General features: G+C 39.8%; 1 pseudogene; it reads right to left on the bottom strand.

Moving 5' to 3' along the window:
• Positions 1-3,572: 3,572 nt before the first annotated feature.
• Positions 3,573-20,798, bottom strand: LOC122210577 (annotated as a pseudogene).
• Between the last annotated feature and the right edge of the window lie 3,079 nt (positions 20,799-23,877).

Below are 23,877 nucleotides of genomic sequence, written 5' to 3'. Positions count from 1 at the left end.
ATTGAAAACCAGCTTCTTGTTTTCCTCCAAAGTAGTTTATTGTGTAAACATAATGTATTGTTTGGCTTAGACAGGATTTTTTAAAAGTATCAAATTTATAAAATGCTGCTTTGAGACTGAATTGCACTGGTCAATATTGCCATGATTTCCTGGCATCTTGGAAATATAACTCAAGATTCATTATAAAATACTTGTTACTAAGACTAAGTTTGTGTCTTTGGAGTAAGAGCCCAATGGCCATAAAACCAACTCTTCTGTACACACAATTAGTTGCTTGTTTTTCATAAGTATGTTTTGAATTTTGCCTACATGAGGCTGAAATATCTTCAGGAAAATTAAAAATTCAATTAACAAATCAATATTTTAATTTTATAGCCTAGGCACTTGGAAATACAGACTGCTGGGACTTTTGTTGATGATGCTATTGTTGCTGTTGCTGTTTGGTTGATTTTTTTGGTTTCCTTCCAGATGTTTTACAGCATAAAGATAGCCATAGAAAATCCATTCTTAAGTAAATGGACACGTTTCTCTTCCTTATTATATAGAGGAGATAAAGATGACTGTAATCAATATACTTGTTGGCAACTACATAATAATCTTTTGTTTGAGTTATACCTGGCTTAGAGGCTACAGTATCAGCATAATGAGATAGAATTCTTGAGGGAAATCCTTGGGGGGAAAGTCAAAAACAAAAACAGGAAAACAAAATGATTGTCCACTTATGATACTGGGTATTTTGGGGGATTCAGATGGTGTGCTGTTTGTCGGGCAAGAGAGGATAGGCAATGAGCAAAAGAAGACATAATTACAGAATGGAGAGACGGAGACCTGATAACATCATTTGAATTCTTAGATCCAGCCATGCTACATGCAACTTTAGACTTTCCATATTTATTAACCAATAAATTTCTTTTTTTTTAAACTTATGTTACATTGTGTTTTATTTCTGGCAATTGTAGCCAAAAGTCCCAACTTATATATCAGGTGTTGAAAAAAAATGGTGCAAAGTTCTATTTGTGGTTATGAGAGAATAAAAATATAACACCATGTTATCTATTATTCATGATCTTTAGTAGCAATATTATAAGTTTTGATAAAATGATATTTCTTATGAATTGAAGGTGGGTTCAATTAGAAAGTGGGTTAGGGCTGCAGTTTTACTGAAGGCAAAATAACAAACTAAGATAAAGTTTTTATGCCTTTGATTTAATAACTACTTTTGTACTTATATGGTATAGGAGGCTCTGCCATAGCACATTCTGCAAACCCTCTTTAGAAGAAAAAGACAAATGAGGAGAATTCACTGTAAAATATATTATGGTGGTTTATTGTGTTTAATAGAGTCAACCTGATGTCCCAAACCTTCTGCCTTTATAACACAGATGACCATAAGTTCAGTAAGTTCTGTTAACTAACACATAGAACCGTATATTATACGTCTGGTGAATGTTGCTATAAAAAAAGGAAATTTAAAGATTTGGAGCACTAGGGGCTCCTGGGTGGCTCAGTCCGTTGAGGGTCCAACTGTGGCTCAGGTCATGATCTCACGGTTCATGAGTTCAGGCCCCGTTGTTGGACTCTGTACTGACAGCTCAGAGCCTGGAGCCTGCTTCAGACTCTGTGTTTCCCTCTCTCTCTCTCTCTGCTCCTGCTCTGCTCACACTCTTTCTCACTCTCAAAAATTAATAAACATAAACATTTTTTGAAAAAAATTGGAGCACTAAACTATCCATAAAATTATTGAATAATTCTAGATAACTGAGGCCTTGCAGAAAGATGACAAATTTTAATGATCCTTAAGCAAGAAAAAGACATTTGATATGTGGGAAAGATTGTAGAATCCCTGGAGTTTAAAGACATGTTTCCTTCTGGTTTATTGTCTATTGCATACCTGAGGCAAACGCAGTCAACATTTTAGCCCGTTGTTTCCTGACACCTGTGTCATCGAGTGAAAGTTTGTACTTGTGCTTTATTTAAATGCTTACTATAAATGAGACATACTTCTACTTTGTACCTTACTGATAAATGGACTTTGTTTTCCATACCAAACTTTACCTCTGAGCATTCACTTCTAAACCATCGCCACCATAGGTTAATCTCTGGCACCAAAGATAAGATAAAAGGTGCTCAGATATTTGAGATATGATAGGGAGCCACTTACAGATTCCCGTACTCAGTCGTTGGACAATTTCTTCTTACCTGATAAGCATGCTTTCCTACAGGAGACTGCATTTTCTTTTTTCTGATTTTTTTTTCTTTTTCTTTTTACATGCCAGTTTAACATACAATGTTACATTAGTCTCAGGTGTACAATATAGTGATTCTATATATTACTCAGAGCTCATCAGGATAAGTATCCTCTTAATCCCGTCACCTCTTTTACCATCCTCGCTCCCCCCTTCCCTTCTAGTAACCATCAGTTTGTTCTCCATAGCTAAGAACTTTTTTGTTTGTCCTTTTTTGATTTGTTTGTGTGTTTTGTTTTTTAAGTTCCACATATTATTTAGCATTATACCCTTTAGATCCATCCATGTTATTGCAAATGGCAAGATTTCATTCTTTTTCATGGCTGAGTAACATTTTATTGTATATACATACCACATCTTCTTTATCCACCCATCTATTGATGGATATTTGGGTTGCTACCATAATTGGGCTATTGTAAATAATGCCGCAATAAGCATAGGCATACATGTATCCCTTCGAATTAGTGTTTCTGTATTCTTTGAGTAAATACCCAGTGGTAGAATTACTGGACCATAGGGTAGTTGTATTTTTAATTTTTTGAAGAACCTCCATACTGTTACCCACAGTGACTGTACCAGTTTGCATTCCCACCAAAAGAGTACAGGCGTTCCTTTTCCTCCACATCTTTGCCAACACTTGTTTCTTGTGGTTTTTTTTTTTTTTTTTATTTTAGCCCTTCTGACAGGTGTGAGGTAATATTTCACTGTGGTTTCGATTTGCATTTCCCTGATGATGAGTGACGTTGAGCATCTTTTCATGTGTCTGTTGGTCATCTTTGGATGTCTGGAGAAATGTCTGTTTATCTCTTCTGCCTGTTTTAAATTTTTTTTGGGGGGGGTGAGTTGTATAAGTTCTTTTTTCATTTGCATTTTATTCATTGCTTATGTTGCATATTCAAATACAATAAACCTCATTTTAAAAATGTAAGGCACATAAAAGTCTCTGTCCAAGGTCTATATTATTCTTTAAATTTCTGTTGGCTAATAAAGATATTCCCACTACAGAACTGGAGCTATCTAGAAATGCACATGATAAACTTTTTGCATGCAGGATACCTGAAATATTATTATATCTTACCTCATGACACAATTGAACAGTCTCAAATCAAATGTTTGTATGTGAATAATGATTATAACTATTGTTGTTATTTGCAAAACCTTAATCAGCTTATCCACATATGTACAGTCAGGTCCCCAAATGTTAATTATATAAAATCTAAAGGAAGAATAGTATCTACCTGCATCTGTGTTCCATTTCTTTAAAGGGAGATTTGGCATTTTTAGTCCTCCTTCCATGAGTCATGTTGCTACTTGCAAAGGCCAATGTTATACAGTGCTGAAGACCATGGATGGATACTGCTCATATGACACCTGAATCCAGCCATCCTGATCCATATCACAACACCTGAATATATCTGTCAACCCCTGCAAGATGATGCAGCCCTTGATGAAGTCATCAAGGGCCCCCATACTTGTATGTCACACTTGTGGATGAAGATGTCGTGAAACTGGTCAGAGGGCCCATACACTGAAAGTGCTTGCTTGAGCTCCTTCTTGTCAACCATCCTAGAGTGATTCCTGTTCATAAGTGTGGAAGACATTCTGCCAGTCTGTGATGTATTTCCAGATAACAGTGAACTCGCTGAAGGTCACACCAGCCTTGTTCTCTTGGTCAAACATAGATATCATTGACCTGACAGTCACTGGATTCAGTGGAATCCACGTGCCATTGGATAGTGCTTGCTGAAGTTCATTGTCCAGTATCATTTGGCTCCTATCTTTGTCAACCCTCTGGGAACCCTTTGGGAAAGCTCTGATCTGTCAGCACTACACCTCTGGCAGGGCGGGACGGAAGGACAGCAAAGGTAGGTGGTCATGGACCCAGGCATGGTTGGGATGAGACATGGGAGAAATTTTACATATTTTAAATACTAACCCTGTATTGGACATATCATTTGAAGGCAAATGCCTTCTCCCATTCAGTAAGTTGCCTTTTTGTTTTGTTGATGGTTTCCTCTGCTGTGCAGAAGCTTTTTTATTTTAATGTAGTCCCGATAGTTTATTTTTGCTTTTGCTTCCCTTGCTTCAGGAGACATGTCTAGAAAAATGTTGCCACTGCCAATGTCAGAGAAATTACTGCCTGTGCTCTCTTCTAGGATTTTTATGGTTTTAGGTCTCACATTTAGGTATTTGATCCATTTTGAGTTTATTTTTGTGTATAGTATAAGAAAGTAGTCCACTTTAATTCTTTTGCTGTCCAGTTTTCCCAACACCATTTGTTGAAGAGACTGCCTTTTTCCCATTACATATTCTTGCCTCCTTTATCAAAGATTGACCATACAATCGTGGGTTTATTTCTGGGCTCCCAATTCTGTTCCGTTGATCTATGATACATATTTTTGTGCCAGTATCATTCTATTTTGATTACTACAACTTTGAAGTATATCTTGAGATCTGAGATTATGATAACTCCAGTTCTGTTCTTCTTTTTTCCTTTTTTTTTTTTTTTTAAGACACGTGTACTTATTAAGTGCTTCAGCTTGTCACATTCTTTTTTAAAAAAATGTTTATTTCTTTTTGAGAGAGAGAAAGAGTGCATGCTCACAAGTGGGGGAGGCGTAGAGAGAGAGGGAGACACAGAATCCGAAGCAGGCTCAGGCTCCAAGCTGTCAGCACAGGGCCTGGCACTGGGCTTGAACTCAACAAACTGTGAGATCACGACCCAAGCTGAAGTCAGACACTTAAACTACTGAGCGACCCAGGCCCCTTGTTCTTTTTCAAGGTTGCTTTGATTATTTGGGGTCTTTGTGGTTCCACACAAATTTAGGATTATTTGTTCCAGCTCTATGAAAGCTGCTGTTGGTATTTTGACAGGGATCACATTAAATCTGTAGATTTCTTTGGGTAGTAGGGACATTTTAACAATATTTGTTCTCTCAATTCATGAGCATGGGGTATCTTTCTATTTATTTGGGTCCTCTTGAATTTCTTTCATTAATGTTTTATGGTTTTCAAAGTTTGGGTTTTTCATCTCCTTGGTTAAGTTTATTTCCGGGTATTTTCAGTGCAATTGTAAATGGGATTATTTTCTTTTTTTTTTAGGTTTATTTGTTTATTTTGAGAGAGAGAGTGAGAAGAGGCAGAAGGGGAGGGAAAGGGAATCCCAAGCAGGCTCCATGCTATCAGTGCACATCCCGACACAGGGCTCTATCTTACAAACAATGAGATTATGATCTGAGCCAAAATCAAGAGTTGGACGCTTAACCACCTGAGTCACCCAAGCACCCCAGGGTTATTTTCTTAATTTCTCTTTTTGCTACTTCAGTATTAGTATATAGAAATGCAACAATTTTTGTGTATTGATTTTGTATCCTGCAACCTTACTGAATTCATTTATCAGTTCTACCAGTTTTTTGGTGGGGTCTTTAGGGTTTTCTATATATAGCATCATGTCATCTGCAGATAGTGACAATTTTACTTCTCTCTTACCAGTTAGGATGTCTTTTATTTCTTTTTCTTGTCTGCTGTGGGTAGAACTTCTAGTACTATGTTGAGTAACAGTAGTGAGAGTAGACATCCTTGTCTGGTTCCTGATCTCTCTTATAGTTGATCTATTTCCTCTGATTTCTCTTTTTTTAAATTATTTATTTATTTTGAGGGGGGAGAGGGGCAGAGAAAGAGGGAGACAGAATCCCAAGCAGACTCTGCACAATGAGCATGCAGAGTGCGATGTGGGGCTCAAACTCAAGAAACTAAGATCATGACTTGAGCCCAAATCAAGAGTTGGACGCTTAACTAACTGAGCCATACAGGCACCCCTGCTTTTTGTTTTTAAAATCTTTTCTCTGCTTCTCATATTCGCATGTCCTCAGTTTCTTCTTTCTTACTGGTAGTGTTCCTATTCATAGCTAACAACAAACCTCACCAATTTTTATCAATTTTTGTTTTGTTCATCTGTTTATGTGTTTATTATTTCTACTGGCACATACTATAATTTTTATGATTATGATTATTACTGAAGTATGTGGTTAAATTTGACCATATACTGGTTATTAAAGTTAAAATTATTTGGAGAATTAGTATGAACCATATGGTGATGATGGCTTCCTCCACTGAGAGTGTCATGGGTAGAACTATGTCCACCAAAAGTTAACATGCTGAAATTCTAACCCTCCATACTTCAGAATGTTAACTTACTTGGAAATAGGGTTATTGCAGATGCCATTAGTTAAGATGAGGTCATCTGGAATAGGATGGACCCCTAATACAATGTGACTGATGCCCTTAAAAGAGAAATTTGGATATAGATATGCACATAGGGGGAATGTCATGAAACGAGTGGAGTTGTGTTATCACAATCAAGAAAGTACCAGAAGCTAGGAGAGAGGCCTTCCCTAGAACTTTCAGAGAGAGCATGACTCTGTCAACACCTTGATCTCAGAACTCTGGCTTCACAAAGTATGAGACAGCAAGTTTCTATTGTTTAAGTCACCTAGTTTGTGGCAGCTAGTTTGACCTCATTGTGGCAGCTTCAGGATAAGAAAGTGTACTGCTTGCACTCTGGGTGGGGATAAAGAAACCCATGCCTTTGGCTGATGAGTATACCTTAGGCTTAGGAGCTGGTCCTCACAGGGTCATTTAGAATCTCTCTAGTGCTCCTCAACCACCTGGTAGATGGAGACAGTTCTTGACTCAGTGGTCAAAAACAATAGAGTTCAAGGGCAGCATAGAGTTCCCAATCTATGGGAAGACCCTTCAACTCTAGATTTAGCACTGATTTTCTGTTCTATGTACTGTCATATTTTACATATCTGTGTTTACAAACTCAGGGCATTGGTGAGTGACTCTTTCCCCTTCACTACTCAGTCTGAGTTAAAATATGCTTTCACAAAGATGCCTGGATACATTTATAGTTTAGTGAGCCAAATAGCTTTGTTTTCTAAAGGTAGGTCAACTGAAAGAAGAGTTCAATACACTCTTTCCAGCCAATTAAATATTTTTGAAAATAGCTCTTTAGTTAGGCAGTTTAACCTAAATTTTCAGAGAAATAGTGAGTAAGCTTAAAAGCAGATTAACAAAGCAAATAAACCATTCATTATAATTAAAGACTTTATTGATTGAAACTTGACTTATGTTGTTAACCTAATTCTAGATTTTATTGTGGCTTGAGCAGAATGTTTTCTCAAATTGTTCTGACTTTCCCTAGTCATCAGGCTAACTTCTAGACTGCTCTTTTCCACCTTGCATGCATCATCCATATTCAATCATAAATGTCTATTTATATAATTCTTAATACCAGATCTTGAATTAAAAGCAAAAATAATGGTGATTGTTTATATGTATAGAATGCCTTCCAGTACACAAGGCACTTTATATAACAGAAGCTTTCCTAAACCACTTTCACATATACAGTCTACTAGATGAAGAAAACTTTTCATTTATTTCTGGGCACACTGAGGACCAGGGACTAGTAGGCCCCTTGTCAGCAACCTGGTCACCTTTGTGCCCCACAGTGGAGGAATTTGTACCAAGTTCTCTGTGCCCTCAAAACTGTTTAAGTGAGGAGTACTTGTTATTGTAATTGTATGATTTAGATAAATGTTATATAAATCAGTGACATAGGAGTGCAAAAAAGAGAATTGTGTCTATAAAATCTAAATCTTCAGAAGGACCACAAAAGACAAATCACATCAAAAATCAATCTGAGGTGTGCCCGGGTGGCTCAGTTGGTTAAGCATCCGACTTCAGTTCAGGTCATGGTCTCACAGGTCATGAGTTCGAGCCCTGCATCAGGCTCTGTGCTGACAGCTCAGAGCCTGGAGCTTGCTTTCAGATTCCGTGACTCCTGCTCTCTTTGCCCCTCCCCTGCTCACACACACTCTCTCTCTCTCTCTCTCAATAATAAATAAAAAACATTAAAATTTTTTAAAAAATCAACTTGAAATTGGTTGTGGAACAGATATCATAAAAAAAATTGAGAGACAAATCTGGAAGAATTCTTCCCAGGTCGCTTTTCAAATGATTTAAATTGTTACTTTAACTTTAAAGACACACAATAGAAATCATAGACAATACACTTTATGAATGTTTCACCAAGGAAAGAAGATTCATCTTCAATGACACAGTCAGGCTATGGTTGGCAGAATAATATTCCCACCCCTATCATCAAAGTTATCCACATCCTAATCCTCCAACCCTGTGAGTATGTTACCTCATATGGCCAAAGGGGGTCTTCCAGATGTGATTAAATTAAGGATCTTGAGATGGAGAGATTATCCTGGTTTATCCAGTTTGATCCAAGGTAACCCCAGTGGTCCTTGTAAGTGGAAGGGAGATAGTAGAGTCACAGTCCGAGAAGGAGATGTAATGAGGGAAACAGAGGCTGGAGGGGTGATTGCTGGCTTTGAAGCTGGGAAGGTACCATGAGCCAAGGAATGTGAGGGACCTCTAGAAGCTGGAGAAGGCAAGGAACAGATTCTTCCCTGAAGCCCCCATGGGAGGCTTCCCTGTAGCCCTGCAGCCCTACAGACACCTTGCTTTTAGCCCAGTGAGATCCATTTTGGACTTCTGACCTCCGGAATTAGAAGAACAATTTTTTATCCTTTTAAGCCACTGTGCTTGTGGTAACTTGTTACAGCAGCAATAAGAAATTAATTCACATAATTTTTTGAAGTTCGTTTATCCACATATGTATAATAAGTGTACATTCAAGTTTGAAATTAAAATTAAATCATTATAGTGTGTACGTATCACTTTTTAACAATTTCCAATTTACCCAACTTTTTGGTTAATTGACCAACCACAGGCTCCAATTTTTTTTTTTTTTTTTGAGTGACAGGACTATTATTCTATGTGGTAACTCATTTTATCCACAGTTTTGTGAAGTCCATATCACAATTGCTTTCAAAGTTCTAGTTTTGTCTTTGTCTCTGGCTTTCTGATTGGGGTGGAGGAAGTCATTTAATTTTCTTCTTATTTTCATTTATGAAAACTGGGGGCTTGGACTTTTACACTCAAACAGTGTATGATTTAAAAACTTTCATCAAATAATCTCACTTATCTTCTCTCACCTGTTTAATTTGTAGCTGAAACCCTTGGGTTTATCTGTGCTTTAGCTCTGATTTAACTTGAAATTAAAGTCCGTGTGCTTCACAGCTGCTGGCTGCCCTTAACCAGGGACTTACAACTGAAATGTTTGAAGAACAGTGGAGTCAAGAGACCAGGATTTCAGATCTGATTGACATTAACTAGTTGGGTGTCCTTTGACAAATCTTTTAATCTCTCTGGGCCTTAGTTTTCTCATTTATAAATTATGAAGTTGGAGTCAATAATTTTTAAAGTCTTTTTTAGCTTTACAATTTTATGACTCCATAATTTAATTCTAGAAAAATTCGGCTGTAAGAAATGCTAAATTTCTCATCAAGGTGGGAAGAAAAATATTGTGGTTTGTAGGATATGCATGCATGTTCCTGTATATTCCTATGAATATCTTTTCCAAGAAGTTGAAAACATGTATTTACATTCTGTAATTTACCTAATTCCCCCCCCCCCCCCTTATCATACAAACCTAAAAACTACATTTAGACACAAATGCCTTTTTGTTGGAATGACCTTGTCTTAGCCAGGGATACATCCTGCAAGACACAGCAAGTTCCCACTCAGTTACGGACATCGAGCTCAGTACTAGAAAAGCTGCAACATGTCACATAGGAGGAATCAGACTTCAAGACAGATCCATTCTAGTATTACCTGATAAGTGCTGTCACAGAAGGTAGTACAAAATGCAGAATATGGGCAAGGGAAGAAGTGGTTAATCTCGTCTGTAGTAGTGACAAAAAAGGTTTTTGCACCTTTTTGAACAAAGGCTTTTTGACCCACAAGATGCATCCTGAAGGCTCTAAAAAATAACAAGCAAGTTTGGGGGTTGGGAGAGTATTTCAGTCGTAGAAAATAGCCTGTTCCAAATGCAGGGGTGTGAAAGGCATGGCATAATTGGAAAAAAAGGTGAAAATTTCATCATGTTTAAATAGAGAGCAAGTGTGATAAAGGACTGGGAAAGTGCATAGAAGATAAGACAGAAAAAGTGCAAGCTGTTTTCTACCAAGCTAGAGGTGACAAGAAATCAGCAAGTGTCTTCCTGGTGAAATGACATGATCAGGTGTTATTTATAAAGGGATAATTCTAGGGACGCCTGGTGACTTGGTCGGTTAAGTGTCTGACTTTGGCTCAGATCATGATCTCACCGTTCATGAGTTCGAGCCCTGCGTCAGGCTCTGTGCTGACAGCTCAGAGCCCGGAGCCTGCTTCAGGTTCTGTGTCTCCCTCTCTCTCTGCCCCTCCCCTGCTCACACTCTGTCTCTCTCTGTCTCAAAAATAAATAGTAAACATTAAACAATTTAAAAAAAATAAAGTGATAATTCTAGCAGGTATTGGGCAGGTGCAGACTCAGTGCGGGAGGCTTTGTAGAAGGAAAGGGGAGAGGAAACTTCAAGAGATAGTGAACATTGAATTAAAGCAGTGCTAGCAGCCATTTCAGAAAAAGAAGCCATTGGCTTTTATAAACGGGTATTCTTTCCCAAAGCACTGCCCCCTACCCCAGCAAGGGCTTCCAGGTCACAGACCAAGTCTTAGTTTATTCACCAGAACGGTACATGAAGAATATTTTACAATACAGAGCTCCTGACCATCAACACCGATAACACAAAACACATGTATTTTAAAAACACATGTAAACAGAATTTACAAGGATCAATGGATTATAAAGTGGTTTCTTATTCCCTCTCAAGGCTATGAATACATTGTGAAATCTAGGGCAGTTAAATACTGTATTTAAATTCGGATATGGTATTTACATATGTTACTTATTCTTTTTATAAAGATATGCCCTAGCGAAATTTAATCAGCCTTTGCAAGTTTATATACTGTGTCTGTTGGAAAAATATTTTAAATTAAGCTGTTGCTTTAACCTGACTAAATTGTCCAACCGACCTTACTGGCAAAGGGATGTATTAGAATCAGGTTTCACTACGAGTGACAGAAAATTCAAATAACAATGGCTAAAACAGATAGAATTTCGTCTCCTAGATAAATAATTATGATATGTTAACACAAAACTGGGAGTAGATTCAGCAGTCATCAGAAACTGAGGCTCCTTCTATCTTACTGCTCTGCCGTCCTTAGTCCATGACGTCCATTACATGATTCAAGATAGCTGCTAGTGCTCCAAGTATCATTTTCTCCTTTACCAGTAGGAAGGAGGAAAGAATGTAGACAAATGTACCTCTTTAAGGACTTCTCAGATCTCATGCGTGTAGCAAGGTTGGTGAAAAATATAATCATTATTCTAGATTGCATCGTTTTGACTAAAAATTGGAGAGTCTATAAGGAAGATGAGACAGTATGTATTAAAAGATAACTAGCAGTCTCTGCTGCAAAGGGACACAGGACCGAGTGTGAAAACAAAGCAGGGTCAAAATTAATTGCTTTAGTAATCCAAATGATCATTTGGTGACCAATTCCATAATTACAAAAAAAAAAAAAAATTCTTGGTAGTTTGGATACAAACTGCCTAGGAGATACATCAGCTGGGAGATTGGGAACTGAATGGTTTGACTGTTCCAACTTTCTCATCTTGCTTATATATATGGCATATATTTTTCTAAAAAAATGACAGTGGGTTGGTATGGCAGTTTGTCTCCAAGATGGCTGCCATAAATTCCTTCCTTCTATATATATATACAGATGGAGAACTCTTAAATTATTTGTGTTCTTTGGGGAAAAGAGAGATGATTGGTGATTTATATTCTTTTGGTGTTAAATATTTTATATTATTACATCACCTAACACCCTTGCCAACACTCACTCACCAACCCCCACCCTCCGTGGCACCCCTCCTTCTTCTAGACTGATGAATATCATGCCCTGATGCTATCCCAGGTGCCTGGTGTCACCAAGCTCTGCTCACTTCAAAGGACAATTGCTGTTCCAACACCATTTTCTTCCACTTCATACTCTCTGTTTCCCCCCCCCGGGGAAAAACCAAACATCTTATAAATAAATTGGCACTTCTGGATAAAGAAGTACTCATGTTTGATTGGTCATGTCTCTCTCTCTCCGGTCATGTGTAAGCTTGTGCCTAGGCTTGTGCCCACCAGAAAGGTGTTAGTGACTCAAATCAGAGACTGGGGAGGCTGGTTATGGGACATGACTTTGGAGTGTCAGGGCCTCATAGTGCCCTTAAATAGTTTTTCATGAGGTAAGGTGGGGGTCACTTTCCTGCTTGAACATAGCGCTGGCACATATGTAACACCCTACAGATTAGGTAAGTGCTATTAGAATTTTCAAATGGGGAAGAAAGGTAAAACATTAAAATGAGAATTGTAGGTGTGGCAGTTTGTCTTCCAGATGGCTGCTGCCATCAATTCCTTCCCTCCCTGTAGGATCAAACCATCCCTTCATGGAGGGGTGGAGTCTGTTCCTCCCTCCCCATTGGATCTGGGCTGGACTTAGAGACCTGCTTGATTACTGAATGAAACCTGGCAGGTTCTACCTGGGCCTTGGGAATGCTTGCTTTTGAAAGGCTTATTAGGAGGAGAACAGATGTAAGAAGTGTGACTGTCCTGTGACCGCCATGCTGTGAAAAGCCCAAGCTATGTGCAGAGGTCCTGGAGGAGGAGATTCTGGGTGGGGAATGAGGGACTGACTATGTGCATGAGGAAGCCTTCTTAGAAATGGATCCTCCAGACCACCCACCCCAGCTGAGACCACATGGATCAAGATAAACCATCCAGCCACACCCTTCTCACATTCCTGACTCACAAAATTGTTGAGTAAAATAAAATTAGTGTCTTAATCCCTGAAATTAATCCTTAAATCCCTTAAATCCCTAAGTGGCATAAATAGATAACTGAAAAAGTAGGTTAAAGAAAGAATATAATACGGGGAAAGGGGGATGGAAGATAAGCAAGAGGTAAAATAGGGTTGAAGGATTCAAAAGAATGTAGAAAGCTGTGAAGTCTTTCATATGAAGCTGAATTTCAATAAACGAGAAGGCCAGGTGATAGAGAGCCGGATCCATAAAGACAAAGTAGAAGAACTGTCTAAGAAAAGTACGTTAACATAAAGAAAGACACTCCCAAAAGGAAAATAAGAATCTCAGGAAGAGGGAGAATTTGACTTGCATTGCAAAAAATCTGGTCATACCCCAGAAGAATTGTGTAAAAACCAAAAATGTGTAATATGAAAGGGAAGCTAGGAGAAAGAAAGAAAAATCTCATTGATGCCAACGTTCACATTGGATAAGTAACATCTATATATTGAAGGTGCATATGCGCTAGAAGTTGGTGGTTTATAGGTGGAGGAGACATAATTCTTGCCTTCATAGAGCTCACAAACATATTACATCAAATTTTTGTCCTAAATGACAACACAGTAACCCCTCCCATTATGAAGAAATACTGGAACCTCTAGTTGGTAGAGAATAATAACATTTCTGCATGGTTAATATGAAGCCATATCCTTAAGAAGACTGACCTGTGAGGGAGCTGTAGAAAAGCCAAGCCTGGAAGCTAAATCCTGACAATTGGAATGATCCTAATACAGGGCCATGCCTTTTAGGAAACCTAAGTTAAAGTTTGTTGGTAATTGATGATGAGACTTCAACACTGGATACTATCATAAGGAAGTTACTCAATGAGCTGAAGGGGAGCCTGGTATTACTTTTTTTAAAAAAGAGAAGAGAGGATTAAATGAGAAATACAGAAATGTATCTTGATTCTTGTATTTCTGAAGGAATACAGGGCTCTGTATATCCTGTATATATCCTCTGTATATCTTGGGCTCTATCTTAAAAACCTTAGGATATCTCTTGTCAAGAATCTCATAGTAAATATTATAGTGTATTGCTAGGAGCGCAAAAGCTACCCGGACTTACCTTCCTTCATTTAAAAACAAAATTGATTTGGATCTTCCCATTCACGGTTAAATTTACTGAAAGTGGGGTCTTTCCATTTTGCAATGTAATGGGGGAGTAGATTTTTTAAACAGTCAAGATTTACACCACCAGTAAAGAACAAAAAAAGATACAGTCTCTGATGCTCCTAATCATTTGGCAGTTTTAGCCAGTTTCTTGCAGTGACCATATTTTTGCTTCCCTGTAACTCAGCCTAATCTGTTTTACAAACTTTGTTCACTCCCACCTTCCCCCCTTCACTCCACCCATGGCCAATGTCCCTTTACCTGTGGCATTTTACACTTGAGGAGAGCTGCTAACAGTTGACAACAAAAGGACCGCTAATCGCACCAATTAAGAGGTGTGAATGTCACCCGTTACCTACCAGCTTTGTTACTGAACATGTTAATTAGTAATTGTACAGGTGCAGACTTTTAAGTTTACAAGGTTAACACTGATGCACAGCTTTGTTTTGGCTGTTTGTTTAAATATTGAAAAATCATGGGTAAAGGGCTGGTCTGTGTTGAAGAATGAACAGATGTCATTGCTGTACTTTCTCAGACAGAAAATCCTTAGACCGACTTAAAGCAATAAAAGTGACCTTCCAAGAAGTGATTCTCTGTGGTCAGTCTATCAAAGAGTACGTGTTATTGGTTTTCTTGCCCCCCGTGGAAGAGCGAGGAACTTGCCTTCACAGGACTGTGGAACTCTACTGGAATGTCATTTGAAGGCACTATACTAGAAGCATGTAGAGTTCATTAAGAGAAAATCCCCTAAAGGTGTTTTCAGTAAGCCCAAAGTTTCTATATATTGATCTTTCTGAAGGCTTTACTCATTCATTGAGTCAGTGTTATAGATAGATCTTGTAGACTTCTTTTTAAAAAAGTTTTGACTAATAAAACACCTGGATGAGGGAATCTGTCTCAGAATCACATACCATCAATTTGAAAAGAACCAAGGGATCACCCTGACTAGCCTCTGATTAGGGAAAGTAACAGAAATTCATTTTACAGGGAGGAAAACTGAGGTCCTAGGCATGACATGACTTGTCTGAGTCCATTAAACCAAGATTAACCTCAGTTTGCAGAGTGAGGTAGATATTTGGGAAGAGCTAACCTTCAATTGTTCTCTAGCAGAATGAGTAATTCCTGAGGAACTGGTAATTTTTAGCTTGTCCTCAAGCCTACTGAAATATCTTTGCTCTTTCCATGCATCTGTAAGAGCAACTGTTGTTTTCAGTCATTCAACGGGAAAGTGTGCGGTAAGGGCCTCTTCTATTTTTGTGGTAGACTCCACAACAAATAAAGAACGTCTCTCTGGCTCCTTGGAACCAAAACTGCAAGGTTTTGAGAACTGCTGTGCAATGGCAAAACTAGTTGATTGGTTTGGGACCAGTGCCCAGACCACATTTAAGGGAGTTGATCTAGGTCCTGGGTGACCAGGACCCCCTTGCCCCCTAGTGATGTGTCTCACTAGTTATCTGCCTTACTTCGAGGGGGAAAGTGAAGGTATGAATAGCAGGATGTCCAGGCATATGGGCTGCCCTTCTCTGTGAACACAGGGCATAAATCTAACTTTTTATCCATGATTAAACAAACGAACGCACTCCAAATTTTTAGCATGTGCCTGGCTCATTGTAAATGCTCAAGAAATGGTAGCCATTATTGTTAGCAGTTTATTAGCCTCTGGGGACATTTGCATCTTACATTTAATAACCATAAAAATAACTAACATTTGCATTGGACGTTAGCCTTTTCTTTTTCATGAAGCTGGGACTCTTTTCTTCCCTTCATTTTGCATTTAAAATTCAGTTTTAGGTTCTGGTTGTTTTGCAAAGACATGAAATGTATAGTGTAGAAAACTGTAAAAATTTATGTCTTATAATTAAAAATCTATAATCCTGCCTCTCGAGGATAACTGTTATTAACACCTGGGTATGTTACTTTAAGCACTATATTCTATACATGCATAAACATTTAAAAAAATTAAAGTGGGAATTGATTATGCAAGCTGGTTTAGAAGCTATATTTTCATTTATAGCTGTATTTAAAACATTTTTCTTTAAAAATATGTTTTTATTTCCATTGCAGTTTTTGTTAGCTGAATATTTCTTTGTGTGGCTTTTCCATAATTTAACAGATTTTCTATTTTTGCATATATTGTTTGTTTCTAATTTTTCATAACTATAAGATACTGTAATGAGTAACATCCTTGTGGCTAAGTTTCTTTAGATAAAATTTTAAAAAATTGTTTTAATGTTTTATTTATTTTTGAGACAGAGACAGAGCATGAGCGGGGGAGGGCAGAGAGAGAGGGAGACACAGAATCTGAAGCAGGCTCCAGGCTCTGAGCTGTCAGCACAGAGCCCGACGCAGGGCTCGAACTCATGGACCACGAGATCATGACCTGAGCTGGAGTCGGACGCCCAACCGACTGAGCCACCCAGGCACCCCTAGATAAAATTTTAAATGTAGAATTTTTAGGTTAATATACACATATTAGTATCAATTGCTGCATAATGAATTATCTCAGACTTAGCTCAAAACACCACACTTTCATGAGCTCAGTTGCTATGGGTCAACAGTTTGGATGTGACTTAGCTAGTGTATCTTCAAGGCACCAGTGAAGGTGTCAGTCATCAGTGCGGGTTGTGGTCTCACCAGAGGCTGTGCTTGGAAGTATCCACTTCCAAATTCACTCAGATTGTTGGAAGAATCCATTTCCTTACTGTTTTAGGACCAAAAGCCCCTGTTGGCTATAGGCTAGAGGATGCCTTCAGCTCCTAGAGATAGCTGAAAGTTCACTGCCATTTGGCCTCCTAACAGAGGCAGCCCCCGGCATGGCGGTTTGCTTCTTTAAGCCAACAAGAGAAACATACTCCAGCAAGACACATGTGAAAATCTTATGTAACATAATCATGTAATCACATGTATCCTCCCCCTCTTTTTTTTTCTGTATTCATTCTATTGGCTGGACATAAATTACAGGTCCCATGATACTCCGGGGGAGGGCATGACATAAGGGCATGAACACTCAGAAGCAGGGTCATGGGGGTCATCCTAACTATTTGTCCACTATAGTACATGTTTAAAACTTTTATGAATATAACCAAACTGAAATATATCTGTATTAGCACAGAATTAGTGTGACCTTTTTTCTATCACATTGGTTAATTTCTATATCATCATTAAAAAAAAAGAAATTACCAATTTGATAGAAATTGTGATACATTTTTATTTGAATATATTTGTTTATAATTGAAAATAAATGTATAGTCCTATGTTCTTTGGTTATGTGTACATTTCTGTTTTGAGAATTGCCTTCCATGTCCCCTGGGTAGAATATTAACATTGTTTATTGTTATACTTGTTGCAAGTATTTTTCTCCCATATGTCTGCTGATCTTTGTTTTTTGGGGAGGGAATATTTAGGAATATGACTTATTGTATTGTAGTTAAATCAGACATTCTTTACCTTCTTGGTATTTCATTACCACCACATAGAGTGTTTTCCTGCCCCAGGATTACAGAAATATTCTAAAATATTAAAAACAAAATTGTAAGGTAATCTCATGATTATTTTTTCATTTACATTTAATCTATCTGATATATGAAATAAATTCATTATTATTATTTATCACAAATGGTTGGTAAATTTCTAGAAGCTTATAAAAGACTAAAAATCCCAAAGGACCTTAAGCTTAAAGAATTTTTAGCATCCTGAGGGGCGTATGGAATAGATATTTATTTAGAAATGGGAGCTTAGGGGCGCCTGAGTGGCTCAGTTGGTTGAGCATCCAATTCTTGATTTTGGCTCAGGTCATGATCCCAGGATTGAGCCCCGCATTGGGCTCTTCACTGAGCATGGAGTCTGCTTAAGATTCTCTCTCTCTCTTGCTCTCTCTCTCCTCCCCCCACCTTCCTCCTCTCCCCCCTCTCCCCCAGGCTTGTACGCTCTCTCTCTCTCTCAAATAATAATAATAATAATAATAATAATAATAATAATAAAATGGGAGCTTAATCCTTCTTGTGGTACCTGCCTGCTCTATATGCTTTAAGGCCCCTCTGATATGCCATGAGTTTAGTTTTTGTCTGTGAATGTAGCAGAGGGGTGGTGTAATAAACCTCAGAGTGGTCACTGTGAGGTCAATCTGACAAAGTGTGGATGACTTTCCACTGGTCCCTCCTATTCTAGTATGGCAGAATCTGCTAACTATTCTACAAAGTGACTTATTCCTCTTTTTTAAAAAAATTTTTTTAATGTTTTTTATTTATTTTTGAGAGGGAAAGAGAGGGAGAGCATGAATGGGGGTAGGAGGCAGAGAGAGAGGGAGACACAGAATTTGAAGCAGGCTCTAGGCCCTGAGCCTCAGCATAGAGCCTGACGTGGGGCTTGAACTCACAAGCTGTGAGATCATGACCTGAGTCAAAGTCGCATGTTTAACCAAAGTTGAATGTTTAACCGACTAAGCACCCAGGCGCCCCTCTCCCCTCCTTCCTCTTAAAAACAAAACCTCTTGAGTTGTAGCAGGATTCATGAACAACCATTTATAGTCTACATTTCCCAACTTCCCTTGCAGCCATTCATGGCCATATGACTAAGATTAGGCCAAGGGATGTGAGTGAAAGTTATGTGTACAATTTCCTGCTTACATACTTAAAGAGACTTTTTCTTGATGCTTTTTTCATTTTCTTTTGTGCCGGAACATGCGTGTGCAAGAGATTCGCTTTGCCCATAAAGGCAAAGGCAACACTGTAGGGCTTTGGATCTCATTGTGCTGTCTCCAAACCATCAGCATAAACATCCCATGAGAACTTGTTAGAAATGCAGGTTTTTTTAATGTTTATTTTTGAGGGACAGAGTGTGAGCGGGGGAGGGGCAGAAAGACAGGAAAACACAGAATCTGAAGCAGGCTCCAGGCTCTGAGCTCTCAGCACAGAGCCCGATGTGGGGCTCGAACTCGTGAACCGAAAAATCATGACCTGAGCCGAAGTTGATACTTAACTGACTGAGCCACCCAGGAGCCCCAGAAGTGCAGATTCTTGGGTCAAACCTTTACCTAATGAATCAGAAACTCAGGTGGGCTCAGAGAGCCCTCTAGGTGATTCCGATGTCCTAAAGCAGGGACTGACAAACTATGGCCTGTGGGCCAAAATCACTGGGGCAGCCTGATTTGGTACAGCTGGTGAGCTAAGAATGGTTTCCATATTTTTGAAGAGTTGCCACAAGAAGAGCAACAAATAAAAACAAGGAATCTTTAATTGAGACTACATGTGGGCTGCAAAAACTAAGATATTTACTCTATGGTCCTTTACAGAAAAATGTTACCAACCTCTACATGGAAGTGTCAGAACTACTGTCAGAGGAGCTGCTAAATCAATGAGATGGGAGGAACTTAGATTCAAATAATTTTGTGGATTCAAATAATTTTGCTCGTCAGTATGGCCAGTTTATCTCAGGACTGCTAGGCAAAGGAAGAATTAGCTGTGTCCTAAGTGACCCACATGTATGTGGGGTCTCATTGTTACGGCAGCCGAGCCCGTACCCTAACTAATGGTTATTTTACCATTTGTTTTTACCCTAACAGGTAAGAAGCTGCTAGGTAATACGCTGATCTCCCTTTCCACACCTGTTAGCCGGTGGTCTGCAATTTGTTTTTAGTCTCCCACATTACGTCTTTCCTAGTGGCTGTTTAAAGATTCAGATGTTAGGTTCACCTAACAATCTTCCACATAACTTGAGCCCCAGAGGCTTCAGAAAAGTTCAAGGTCAAATTCAGTCTACCTGGCTGATGATACAAATGTTTTCTATTACGATAATTTCTTCAGAATAATCAGTAATCTCATAATCAGTAATCTTGTCTTTACATATCCTTATTCTGATATATTGGTTTAGAATGGTTGGTGTATCAGCGCTGAACAAACCGTCATGACCTGTTTTCTGGCTGATGCAAACAGATTCACCCTTGTAAAAAATACACTGAGTGGCATTAGCTCTTAATAGATAGGATTTAATGGTAGTATCTGCAGCTGTCGGCTGTGGGATTTCTTTTTAAGAGCGCAGTTATGATTTAGGCCAGACACATAAGACTATTGCAATTAGGGAGGTAACTAAAAAGGTTTAAATGACCTTGTAGGGAGAGGGGTCTGTATTCCCAGCTGCGCTCCCAGTGCCGGCTAAGCATCCTGTCTAGATCGGGAGATGGTGCAACACCCCAGCCTTGGAAAGCATATCAGAGGGGAAGGAAGGGAAAGGGTGGTTTGAACTACAAAGTTCAGTTGGCAAACACAGCTCTTCTCTGTCTCTCTGGAAATTTATAAGCCAACTAGCAAGCAAGGTGGCAAAGCCGGGTTTCCAGTGGGAGCAATGTGTCCCGAGGTAAGACACTGCACACAGAAACTGAGCTCAGGTTTGGGGCAATCGGTGGGTGAGTGGGCAGAAGAAGAGGGTTGGGTTTGCAGGGACAGGCAATGGCTTCGCAGCACTTCATAAGCGCAGTTGTGGCCACAGGCTCGCTCGTGTCATTTTGTACGCAGTAATGAAGCCTGACGAGAGGTCTCCTGCTTGCCGATAGCCGGCTGTTGTCCTAAAAATGCAAACCATCGCCTCAGGCCATGGAATCGGGAACAGGCAGAGGACAGAGGCTCCGGCTGGGCCTCCCACTGCTAGCTCTCCCTTCAGCACTCCCGACTTGGACAGAGAAAGCTGGTCTTTACCCTTGTACATAAGGACACAGAAGAAAGGGATTTTTTAAGGTGTCCCAGAGGCCGGTGGTTTTAATCCAGACTTTTTGCTGAGCAGATATTAAAGATGGGGGAGGGGGGATGGCTACCACCAATCCTCACGTCCCCATGTGTTTTCTCATGCAAAATAAGCTTTTTGAACTTGAAAGCTGCATTTTCGCTTAGTTCCCCAGTGCCCCCCTCTCCCCCCTCCACCTCTATCCTCTTTGTTTTCTCTATAGAGTAGGCAAGTAAATCGGACCCTCCCTTAGCAAGTCTTTTAACGATGGCTCATTAATAATCGATGGGCCTGGCGAACGCAGGGGTTCACAGCTCCGGGGGCGAGGCAGCCGCAGACCCCGCGCCACGTGGGAGACCCCGGCCTAGAGGAAGCCCCCGGGCCGAGGCTGGCGCGGCGGGGCCGCTGATCTGGAGGCTGCGCCTAGACCCGCAGATCCACGGAAAGCAGGCCAGGTCCGGGGCTGCCTGCCTGGACCGAGCTTAGCTATGCAAACCGAGTCGTCCCTTTCCGCAGTGTTTGTTGTTTGTTTTTGTTTTGAAATGCTGCCTTCCTGCTTCCCCAGCAGCCTGCCGGTCCTAAGACTGCAAAGACTTCCTTGACTTGGGGAAAGGCAAATTTTGAGTGGTAACTTGTCCCCCCTTGGCTCTGAGGGTCTTTGTTGCCCACTGCTCGTATTTCAGAAGCCCTCCTCCTATCTCTTGTCAGTCTCCTTGGAAGCAAACCCTGAACTTGGGAAAAAAAAAATGCATGCTGTTTCCTTGTGTTTTTAGGCATCTATTATTTCTATGGAATTCTTGACAGACAACAAAAGATTAAAAAAAAAACTGTCGATTTTTGCTGTCAAGGAAACAAGCTGTTCTCCCCATTTAAGGCTCCCTTGGTAAACCTGGTTAGAAACTTTATTAAGAATTGATGAATATAGTCAGTCTCTCACAGAAGTCACCTGGAGCTGTTTCTAGATCTCCACTATACGGAGAGCTTGATGAATCCCTGAAAGTGAATCCCGGCTGGATGAATGACCCTGGTTTTCTGAAAGGCCTGGTGGAAGGGGGCTGACCCAGGTGGGGCTTTCACGTGGTGGATGCCCTTGTGCTGCTCTGGAATAGGAACAAGAGCACTAGCCCCTCACACCTGTGTAGCGTTTCCTGGTTCAAGAGCCCTTTCAAAGAAACTATCAACTTTGCTCCCCTGTAACCCGGTGGGAAGGTAGAACATGCCGATCAGGTGGGCCACAAGGAAGTGATAGGGAGACCTCCAACTTGCTGCCCCCTTAGGGTTGCAAGTAATGGTAGCATGTAACCCCTTCTCTATATGTTTCCATCTTCCTTTGACACATTTTTCTCTTTATTCACCATTACGTATTTGTTAATTACTTTCCTTAAAATGCTACTTTCCAGGGAAATGAGGCAGGTATTCTGGGTCATTCTCCTTGCTGTGTTCATATCCCTATTGATTCTATCTCTTCTTGGTTAAGAGCCAATCTGTCCCACGAACCACTGTGATTTCAGTAGGACTTAATGAACTTGAATTGTGACCACATTGGTAGGACTCTGTTTATGTTTACACAGTGGTTTTAACTTTGTTGTCTTAATAGACCCTGACAGCAGTAATTTGGATATCTGGACCCACAAAACGGAGGCCACCCCAGTAGCCCGGCCCATGTCACACATCTAAACCTAAGTCAGCCTGCACTTATGGGAAATATTTTGCTCTTGGGGAAATCTACCACCCACCAATCACAATTCTCCAACTCAGCTCTAGCTAGTTTAACTTACCCTAGAAAGTAGGCCCTCATGGGGTGCCTGGGTGTCTCAGTTGATTGGGTATCCATGACTGATGACTGAGGTCATGATCACTCAGTGGGTTCAAGCCCTGAGTCGAGCTCTGCGCTAATAGCTCAGGGCCTGGAGCCTGCTTCGGATTCTGTATCTCCCTCTCTCTCTGCCCCTCCCCCACTCACATTTGTCCCTCTCTCAAAAAATAAATAAACATTTAAAAAAATAAATAAAAAAGAAAAAGAAAGTAGGCCCTGCTGGCTCTATAAGGAAATCCCCGGCCGCCTAGCCAATTCCGCCTTGTATCTGTGTTCTGCTTCTGATGCTCTTTGAAACTTGCTCTTGCCCAAAATCCCTCGAGAAGAGTGGCCCACTGTTTGTGAGGCAATGTACTACTCCAATTCATTAATTATTTTCCCTTGGATAACGAGTATCAGACTTGTTATTAAATTGTATTACTTTTGTTATTTGACAAACTTCATAGCAATCCCATGAAGTAGGGATTTTCAACATCCTTCTCAGATAAGGCAGCTAAAGCTCAAGAAAGTTATGAATTTTCTCTGCCCCCCTTTGTCATGCTGCTACTTGCCTGGCAACTAGGGCATGTTCACAGATGTACAAAGCTTATCGTCTATTTGGGGGAAGCCTGTAAGCCAGCAGTTAAGCTGTGGTATGTACCCCCAGAATCATAATTCAAGGTAGAATTGTAGTCCTCTGAAAAGAATATGAGCAAAGTACTGTATCATTTCAGAGTAGGGAGAGATTCCTTTTAATGGAAGGAACATATAGAGTGGTTGGTTAAAGTCATGGTCCTTGGTATCACAGGGACTTGAGCTGAATCAGCTTCATTATTTGGTGGCTGTTGATAGTGGACAAATTATTTAACCTAAGTTTTAGATTCCTCATCTGTAAAACTAAGTTTGTTATACTTACTGAATTTCCATGGGGATTAAATGAGATAATCCATGTAACTCATGGGGACTAGACAGAGTGAGGACTCAAAAAATGGTGGCAATTGTTGGAATACTCTGCATGCTTGGGATTTTGACAGCTAGAGATGGGGCAGATGATGACATTTCTGTCTTTCTTTTCTTTTCTTTTCCTTTTTTTTTTCCTTCCAAGTGTGATGGAAAGAATTTTAAGAAGGGGTAAGCAGGTTGTAT

The sequence above is a fragment of the Panthera leo genome, chromosome F2, assembly GCF_018350215.1.
Source record: "Panthera leo isolate Ple1 chromosome F2, P.leo_Ple1_pat1.1, whole genome shotgun sequence".
Taxonomy (NCBI): Eukaryota; Metazoa; Chordata; class Mammalia; order Carnivora; family Felidae; genus Panthera; species Panthera leo.
Note: the sequence above shows the minus strand (reverse complement) of the source record. Positions and strands in the feature narration are given on the sequence as shown.